Source organism: Coffea eugenioides, unplaced genomic scaffold (assembly GCF_003713205.1).
Source record: "Coffea eugenioides isolate CCC68of unplaced genomic scaffold, Ceug_1.0 ScVebR1_2143;HRSCAF=3121, whole genome shotgun sequence".
NCBI classification, from domain to species: domain Eukaryota; kingdom Viridiplantae; phylum Streptophyta; class Magnoliopsida; order Gentianales; family Rubiaceae; genus Coffea; species Coffea eugenioides.
Window position 1 is genome coordinate 2,980 of NW_020862604.1, and position 9,490 is coordinate 12,469.

The window sequence follows — 9,490 nt, forward strand, 5'->3', positions numbered from 1 at the left end:
CTTAGATATTTTCAGATTAGCTCTACCAGATTTTTGTAGCAGTTTCTTGTGTACTACTAGATTTTGTTCTTCTTCCAGATGAGCATTGTCATGAATGTGATCAAAATAAAATCTCCACAGTCGCGAGTTGATGTTTCTCCACAGTTGCGATTTGATTTGGATTTCATTCTTTTTGTTATAAATTTTGGATCACCTATAATTGCAAAAGGTGATCCTCATAGATTCGCTGTGGTTAAGCACTTTTTAAGATACACTGTTTGTAGATACACATCCTCATATGCTTATTCTTGTCATCTACCACTGTTTCATTCTTGGTTCTCGAGTTTCTGAGTGCAGAGTTTACCATCACCACTAGCAGTCTGTGATAAGTTGACTACATACCAAACCAACTCAAATTCTCTGCCAAACCAACTACATACCAAAATTGGTACATAGTTTAAGTCCTTCCATTTTTTGGTCAAATTTATGTTTTAATCCTTGACGGGATTTTTTTTATCAATGCAAGTTTAATTCCGATTTTACACCCGTTGGACTGCAAGTATACAGGTCGCAATTGTAGTACGAGATGTGTATCGGGTCGATCCCACGAGGAGCAATTTAAAACAATTATTAGATACTAATTTACTCTATTATTTAGACTCACAATTAATTTGAGCAGAAACTTCAGATTTTAATTCAACTACAAGAGTTCTTAACTAGATAAATGCAATTTCACAATAGGAGTAGAATTCACTAAATATTAAGATCTAGGGATGTAGATTCCACTTATGACTCAAAAGATCTAAAATGAATTAATTCAACACTTGTTACTGCTCTTGTTTAACCAAGGATTCATTTCCAGAAATACCAAAATCACATTCTCATGATAATAATGGGTTAAAACAGATTAGTTTTTCCTAATCTCTTGGTAAATACTAAATCTGTTCTTATTCACACATGAAATGCAGATTTCATCCACTTGAACGTATTTCTATTCTCATGAATATACTACTCAAGTTCTACTTGTGTCATTCCATTATTTTTACCATTTCTCAATGAATAAAAATAACTATAAACCTGCTATTGGTGATCAAGCAACAACAAGTAATCCAACATACACAAGTAGATAAGTTAATACAAGACATAACAAGAATGAATAACAATCACTTCATATCATTTGGCCATAAGCTTCATCTACTCCCTAGATAAAGGAAATTAGCTACTCATGAATGATAAAACACTCATAACTTCATTAATGTAAATCATCATGAATTACAAATACAAACAGAGTAAAGAAAGTCTTAGCCAAGATATGGTGAAGCCTTCCAAAAATCTCCTTTGTCTTGAACTTAGATGATTACAAGATGAAATCCCAATTGCCCCTTGCAAGTCCTAGGTAGAGAGAATATGTTTTTCTGTAAGAAGCTAAGCTACGAATGGTTTCCCAGATCTCTCCCCATATCTCTGCATAAAAAAAAACACTCAAATGCTCCATTTTTCCAAGTCAAATTCTATCCTTTGATTCCCAAATCTCCACTTTGTTAGCATAGTCAAAAACCAATATTTTTGACTTGAAAATAAGCCACTTTTCTTGCCCTTTTGTCTTCTGAAGCATGTGCACCGAATTCCCTTGCATCTTATAGCTGGAAAGTGGTATGAACACAAGAGAATTGGCTGAGTCAAATTGCAGAATTTCGGCTATAAAACGCGCCTACACAAAACGCGGTTACAAGTCACGTTTTGTGTACTCGCGTATTCACTTTGGCCTTACTTCATCTGCGATTTTCTCTATCATAAAGGCCGAACTAGCTTTTGTGAAAAACACAAAAGTTGTAGCCCTTTGAGTTAGCTTTCCAATGCTTCAAGAATCATCCAAATCGGAGCTTTGTAGCCTGAGATATGATCGAAATACTGTCACCTGTTCAAACCTCTGTTTTAACTTCCGACCACAGGGTGCAGCTTCTGTATTCCAACGTTTTGCCCATGAAGATGGCAGAAATGGATTTCGATGTCTTCATACGAATTGTAGGTCTCTTTCTTAGCTTTAAAATGGTATAAAAATCACCTCAATCCGATAAGTGTAACTCCAGATATGGTCAAAATACTGAAAAGTGTCAAAACTGACTTGTATTGCATTTCCTCACTTGAACGTTTTTCACTTCATTCTTCTTGTTGCCACTTGAATTCATCACCAAATCTCTATTTTTCACCTCAATTGACCTCCTTTGGTGATTGATTCATTATTCCTGCATAAAAATGAAGTTTTTACTATTAAAATCAATAGAAATGCAATATTATCCACTTTTACCAAAAATATATAATTTTACCAAAAACCTCTTTATTTTAATTATAAAACTAAATAATCAACTCAAAATTAACTAATAAAATGCACTTAAAAATACGTAAAATAAACTCTTATCAAATACCCCCACACTTGAATCATTGCTTGTCCTCAAGCAATATAAAATTCCAACCATCAATGATCCAAAAATTTAAAATAAACATATGTAGTATTTCAACTCCATTTCCTTGAATCAAGGTAAATAACCCTTATGTGATCTTTCCATTAAGTTCAAGTACTCATAATATCAAGCAAAGAAGAGCCAAGTATACCATAATTTTACCAATTCAACTCAACTTCTTATTTTTATCCAATTTCGCAAGCAAGCAACTCCTATAGTCAATAAAGATGCTAACTAATCTCATGATCAACTTCTTATTTTTCTTAAAGAGGGATTTAATTTACTTTTTTTTTTTTATATATATATATTTTAAGGGTTAAATATTACTTAAGTTGTGAAAAATGCCTTTTGACGCGAAGATCAACATTTTTAGATGCAGATCCCCGGTTACTCAACATTTCACATACTCAAGTTGCTTTGCATACTCTTAATTCAAGTACCTTTTTACGCGAATGTCGACATTTGTAGATGCCAACCCCCGGTTACTCGGTACGAGAATCATTGGAGTAGAATAACCATTTTTTTTTTTTTATTTTTTTTAACAATATATAATAAAATTCCCTCTAAGAGTAATCATGAGAAGAGTATGACACTTATTAACCATATTAATTTCTTATCTTATAAAATTAGATAAAAAGAAGAATTTTCATCAAATATACAAAATGTAGGCATAATTTTCTCCACTTTACTAGATATACTTTCCTATAGATGTAAAAATTATAATCACATAAAAATCATTTCCAAATTTCATGAGAAAAGAAGTATCAAAACCGCATATATTTATTTTAAAAGGATAAGTGACAACATTTTATTTATTTATTATAGTTAATAACATATATGTGTATAAGGTTTTGGAAAAATTTTGACAGAGTCTCCCCTTAAAAGTGGACTAAATCTCCCTGCCAGCAACCACAAGAAACACCATTTAAGCACAAGAATTATATCAAACACAACTAAAATCACAAGTACCACACATTTCTTCCCCCACACTTAGAATACACATTGTCCTCAATGTGTAGGGAAAGAAAAGAAAAGAAACAAAAGAAAGGAACAAGTGACTCCCCAAGTGAGATGACTGCAGTCCAGTGAAGCCTTGAATCATGAGTCATCGACCGCTCAACCATCCACAGTCAACGATCTACTAGTTACTGCCACAAGTTCCAATATTCAAAATAAGGAATGTAAGTTAACATTTTTCAAACAAAAGATAAAAATAACAAGCAAACAAAAGAAAAGCAGCCAAAGGGCAGCCTCAATCATCCTCTTCATCGTCATCTTCATCATCATCGATGGGAGGTGGGCGTGTGCCTAAATGATCTTCAATTCGGTCCAGGCGAGTATCCATTCTGGCTAAATGATGGTCGATGTCGTCCAAGCGACCGAAAAGCCGCTGCCAGTTGGTCTGTGGCGGAGGAGGAGGTGGTGCTGCAGTAGATGGTCCAGCTCCATCGCGACCATGTCTAGCCTTTTGTCTCCGCTCCTGAACAGGGCGTGGAATGTCTCCCGTGCCAATACCAAGGCGGCGAAGAGTAGTGATAGTCATCTCAGCACGTGGTGGAACATACTCCCGCCGCATGCCTTCCAAGGGAACTTCAAAACGGGGGAAGATTAAAGTCAGTAGACGAGGAAATGAAAGTTTGAAAGAAGTTGTCTTACGCCTCGCCGTAGACCTAATGTGGCTGATGATGATGTTCGGCAATGAAATTCGAGCATACGGGGAAGTTCGGTTGTGGAACATGTAATCAAGGAAGTAAATATCGCTCTTGCGAACCTCCGTGTGCCCCGTCTTCTTTGGGATGACATTGTGAGCCATCATGTAAATGATAAGCCGATGACGAGGTTCGAATACATTTGCCAATATAGTCTCCTTTCTGGTAGAGCGAAAAGGTTGGTACTCGAGACCAAACCTAGCCATGGCCAATGATGGATCCCACCTTCTATTCGGGGGAACAAACTCCTTCTTCAAGTCTACTGGACGTCCGTCATCCATACACCCCAAAATAGCAGCCAAATCTTGCCGTGACAAGGTGATTCGTCTTCCACGCACCCAGGACTCAATTATTTCTCCACTATGGCGCGCCTTACTTTCAATGTTGGCGTAAAACTCGCGCACCAGGTCTGGGTAGTAATGGTTTGGAAGGGTGAGAATCGGAGCCCATCCTAGCTGAGCAAAAGCTTCTGAGATGTTGTACATCATCTCAACTGGTGGACTGACGTGCATCTCAAACAAAAACTCCAAATTAGCACGCGCCTCATGCCACTCCTGATTCCTGCGAGTGTTGAACCTAGCACTGTCAAATACCGATTTTCCCGCTCCACGGGAGGTGCCCTCACCAGGTCGACGGTTAATTGGTGGAGGAGAAGGTGAATTCTCCTCTTCAGTCACCTCCATCTCTTCATTAACCTCCCTCTCCTCACTACTAGAGGATGAAAGTACCGCTCTTCTTCCCCTTGGCATAGTACCTAAAAAATATTTCAATTATCCACATGTACTACAACTCATTATTTGGCAACAAAAGTTCAGCATTAATCCAAATAACCTCAAATACAATTGCTCAAGTTCTAATCATTCAATGATCGTACAAGACATATTTTCTGCCTAAAGTTGCCCAAAATCACCAAATTACACAAGATATGTATCAATTATAATTCAATTAGTGAAAATAGGAGCAATTATGATTATAACTATTTAGAATTAACAATAATAATATGCTTTTAGCTATACTCATGTTTAGGCAAAAATTAAACTAACTAACTCACCAAATCAACCAAATTACTCACTATACACAATGCACATGCTTAAACATCATCAACTAACCCTTTTTAACCATAATTTAACATCACCAATGGCTCAAAAACATCCTAGTTCCTTTTTCCAATTTCATTTAAATATAGCAATTGTGAATTTTAAAGTACTTGAAAACCAATAAATTGCTACATTTAAACATTTAAACATGCTTAAACAATCATAATAATCATGAATAAAATAAAAAATAGCCATGAACCTCATCAAATTTTCGAAATTAAAAGATGTCAGATAGCTCAGGATAAAAAATATGAACTTCTAAAATCAAAAGATTTGATGAAGAAACTTACCTCAATCACGTAGAAGGATGTTTGGTGATGCTAAAAATGCAAAAAGCCCTATGAAACAACCTCCAATTGACCTCCAATTGAAGAAATTAGAGTTTAAGAACCCTAACCTTCAATCCCTCAAAAACCTGATTTTAGGTGTTTTTCTTGGATTTTAATCGGTTAAAAAGGTTGTATGAAGCTCAAAAGGTGTTGGGGTGATGATTTCTAGCAAGATTATGGAGTATAAATGAAAATTTGTGAGTTGGGTAGAAGGAAGAGGGAAAAACGCGGCTGGAAAAATTGGAGAAGTGAAGAAGAAAGGCTGAAATCGCGTTTCTGAAGGCTATATTCAGATACGGAAAACGCGACTAAAAACGCGCCTTCAACTCGCGTTTTTGAAGTCGCGTTTCCTGCACAAATCTTGCAGGAATGAAAACGCGACTGTGATGGAAAACGCGACTTAGAGTCGCGTTTCAGAAGTCGCGTTTTTTAGCCTTGATCCAGGCTTGAAAACGCGATTTCCATTAAAACGCGACTTTGGATCGCGTTTTGAAGGCGCGTTTTCTTTTCTGCAGTTGCAGAATTGAAAACGCGATTCTGAGAAACGCGACTTGTAGTCGCGTTTTCTTTGAAAACGCGTTTTCTGCTTCGATCTTTAGCAGAATTTCAACTTTTGAAAAATTACATAAGGTACCCCAATGACTCAAAATGCACCATAGATCATTTGTTTGCCAATTTTAATGACTGGAACAAATGTAAAACATTAAAAACATGCATTTTACCCCTTTATAATGAATCAAAAACACCTTTAATGCAAATCGAGGGGTTGAGTTGCTTGATCAAAGTTTGCCCTTTTCACCTCAAATGGTCATTCTTGCTTCCATTTGCCAACCCTATCACACAAAAACAACAAATTAACTAAAACACTTATTCAAATCACAAAATCACACCAATTTAACACATATAACATAAACATTGGGTTGCCTCCCAATTAGCGCTTTTGTTTATAGTCGTTGGCTCGACTGAAAGAGTTGAATCACTTTAGAGCATTAGGGAGCGATTTTCTCCCCATGGGTCGAAACTCCCGAGCCAATCCACCATGTGGTGAACCATGCATTGATCTTCATAGTCCAATTTCCTCAAATGCCAAGGAGGAATATTAGACTTGTCATAGAGAGGCTCAACTTCACCTTGGAGTGGATTTTGCTTGTCTTTTCTGAATTGGCTCAACTTTTCACCATTTTCTTCATGGAATGGCGAATTTATTAAGCCAACTTCCATCCTTATCTTCTCCTTCTTTGTTCCTACACCATGAAAGTTAGTACCAAGGACATTTATAAATTTAACTTCTTCGGTCCTTTCTTGGTTAACCTTTTCATCATATGGCATATTAGACACAAGAGCAGTAGGCTCTATACTCCCTTCTTTATTATCCAAATTGAATTCCAATTCCTCACCATTAACCCGTAATATAAGCTTACCTTTTTCTACATCAATTATAGTTCGTGCAGTGGCTAAAAACGGTCGTCCTAGAATAATTGGCATTCTCACATCTTCTTCAATATCTAAGACAACAAAATCCACAGGTATTATAGATTGTCTTACCTTTATGAGCACATTTTCCAAAATACCCATGGGACGTGTGATTGACCGATCCGCCAATTGCAATGTAATATTGGTAGCTTTTAGCTCTTGAAGTCCCAATCTCCGGGCAACCGATAACGGCATAAGTGACACACTTGCACCTAAATCACATAAAGCATTAGAAAAATGCAATTGACCAATAGTGCAAGGAATAGAAAAACTTCCCGGATCTTTCAATTTAGGAGGGAGTTTATTCTTAATCAATGCACTACACTCTTCCGTTAATGCTATCATCTCATTATCTACAATTTTCCTCTTCTTTGACATGATGTCTTTCAAGAAACGTGCATAAGAGGGAATCTGTGTTATAGCATCAATGAAAGGAATGTTAATGTGCAATTGTTTAAACATTTTGAAGAACTTTTCAAACTCCCGATCCTGTCCATCTTTCTTCAACCTGTGAGGAAAAGGTATCACATTAGAATTTAATTTGGGATGAAGTGCATCAATATCAATGATAACATGATCATTTTGACTTTCTTGCTCCCCTTCAATTTCTTGCTTCTTGTCTTTTTCACCACCTGAATTTTCAAAATCGAATCCCTCAACCGTTTTACCGCTTCTAAGAATGATTGCATTGACATGCTCTCTCGGATTCACTTCGGTTTTACTTGGTAATTCACCAGGGTTTCTATTGTTGATCACATTGGCAATTTGACCAATTTGAACCTCCAAGTTTCTGTACATCCCAGCTAATTGGTCCAACCGCCCCTCAACTCGCTCGAATCTATCCGAAGTCACCTTAGCAAGTTTTTCCACCGCGATCTCCCAACTTGGTTTAGTTTCAGCCTGTGGTTGCCTTGGTTGAAATCCCGGCGGATTGGTTGGCCTTTGTTGATTGCCTTGATCTTTCCATCCAAAGTTTGGATGATTTCTCCACCCCGGATTGTAAGTATTCGAGTAGGGATTATTTGGGGCATTTCGGTTGTAATTATTGACAAATTGTACCTGCTCAGAATCAACACACTCATTAATATCATGTTCACCTCCACAGAAAGAGCAACAAGCTACGTGTGCATTAGATGAACTTGGACCATCTCCACCTTGTCTACTTAGCAATTTCATCACATTATTCATTTGAGCACTCAGCATATTGAGAGTGTCCATTTCTATCATACCTGCGTGACGTCTCGTATTACCTCTTTCATTGGCCCATTGGTAGTTATTTGCTGCCATTTCTTCTATCAAATTATGAGCCTCTTGGGGTGATTTACCCATTAAAGCTCCACCTGCAGCTGCATCGATCATAGTTTTAGTAGAAAAAACTAAACCATTATAGAAGGTTTGTATGATTAACCATTCCGGCAGTCCATGATGTGGACATTTCCGAAGCAAATCTCTAAATCTTTCCCATGCCTCATATAATGATTCACCTTCCAATTGGCTAAAACTAGTGATATCCATTCTAAACTTAGCAGTCTTACCTGGTGGAAAATACTTATTTAAGAATGCTCTTGATAGTTCATCCCATCCAGTGAAAGTATTAGGAGCATGAGAGTGTAGCCAAAGTTTGGCCTTATCTCTCAATGAAAATGGGAACAATCTTAGCCTTATAGCATCATCACTAACTCCATTCATTTTAATTGTATCACAAATTTCCAAGAATGTAGCTAAGTGTGTATTAGGATCTTCTACTGCATTACCTCCAAATTGAGATTGTTGAACCATTTGGATAAGTGATGGTTTAATCTCAAAATTGTTAGCATTTACCGTAGGCCTTACTATGCTTGTTTGAGATCCTTGTGTTCCCGGTAGAGTATAATCTCGTAGAACTCGCCTATTTTGGTCATTTTCGGCCATCTCTTCCGCAAATGGTAGTTCTATCAAAATTTCCTCTATCGGTTGCCAAATCTCTTGTTCCTCTTGCTGTTGTGTGTGCCTCCTTTGTCTACGTAGTGTCCTCTCAATTTCTGAATCGAAAGGTGCGACTTCTCGAGACTCCCGGTGCATACACTACAAACAGAAATAAGGGATATTATGCAACTTCAATGGTAAAAAAAACTGATTACAATATAAGATTAAATATAATCTAAAAAATAAAGCTGTCTAAATTAATAAAGATGATTAGGCTCTAATATTGCCGCTCCCCGGCAACGGCGCCAAAAACTTGACGGGATTTTTTTTATCAATGCAAGTTTAATTCCGATTTTACACCCGTTGGACTGCAAGTATACAGGTCGCAATTGTAGTACGAGATGTGTATCGGGTCGATCCCACGAGGAGCAATTTAAAACAATTATTAGATACTAATTTACTCTATTATTTAGACTCACAATTAATTTGAGCAGAAACTTCAGATTTTAATTCAACTACAAGAGTTCTTAACTAGA

General features: G+C 36.9%; 1 non-coding gene across 1 annotated transcript; it reads left to right on the forward strand.

Moving 5' to 3' along the window:
* The first annotated feature begins 8,466 nt into the window (after positions 1–8,466).
* LOC113756287 lies at positions 8,467–8,573 on the forward strand. Its single transcript, XR_003465905.1, has one exon. It is a non-coding gene; the product is annotated as a small nucleolar RNA R71 (small nucleolar RNA).
* Positions 8,574–9,490: the final 917 nt, after the last annotated feature.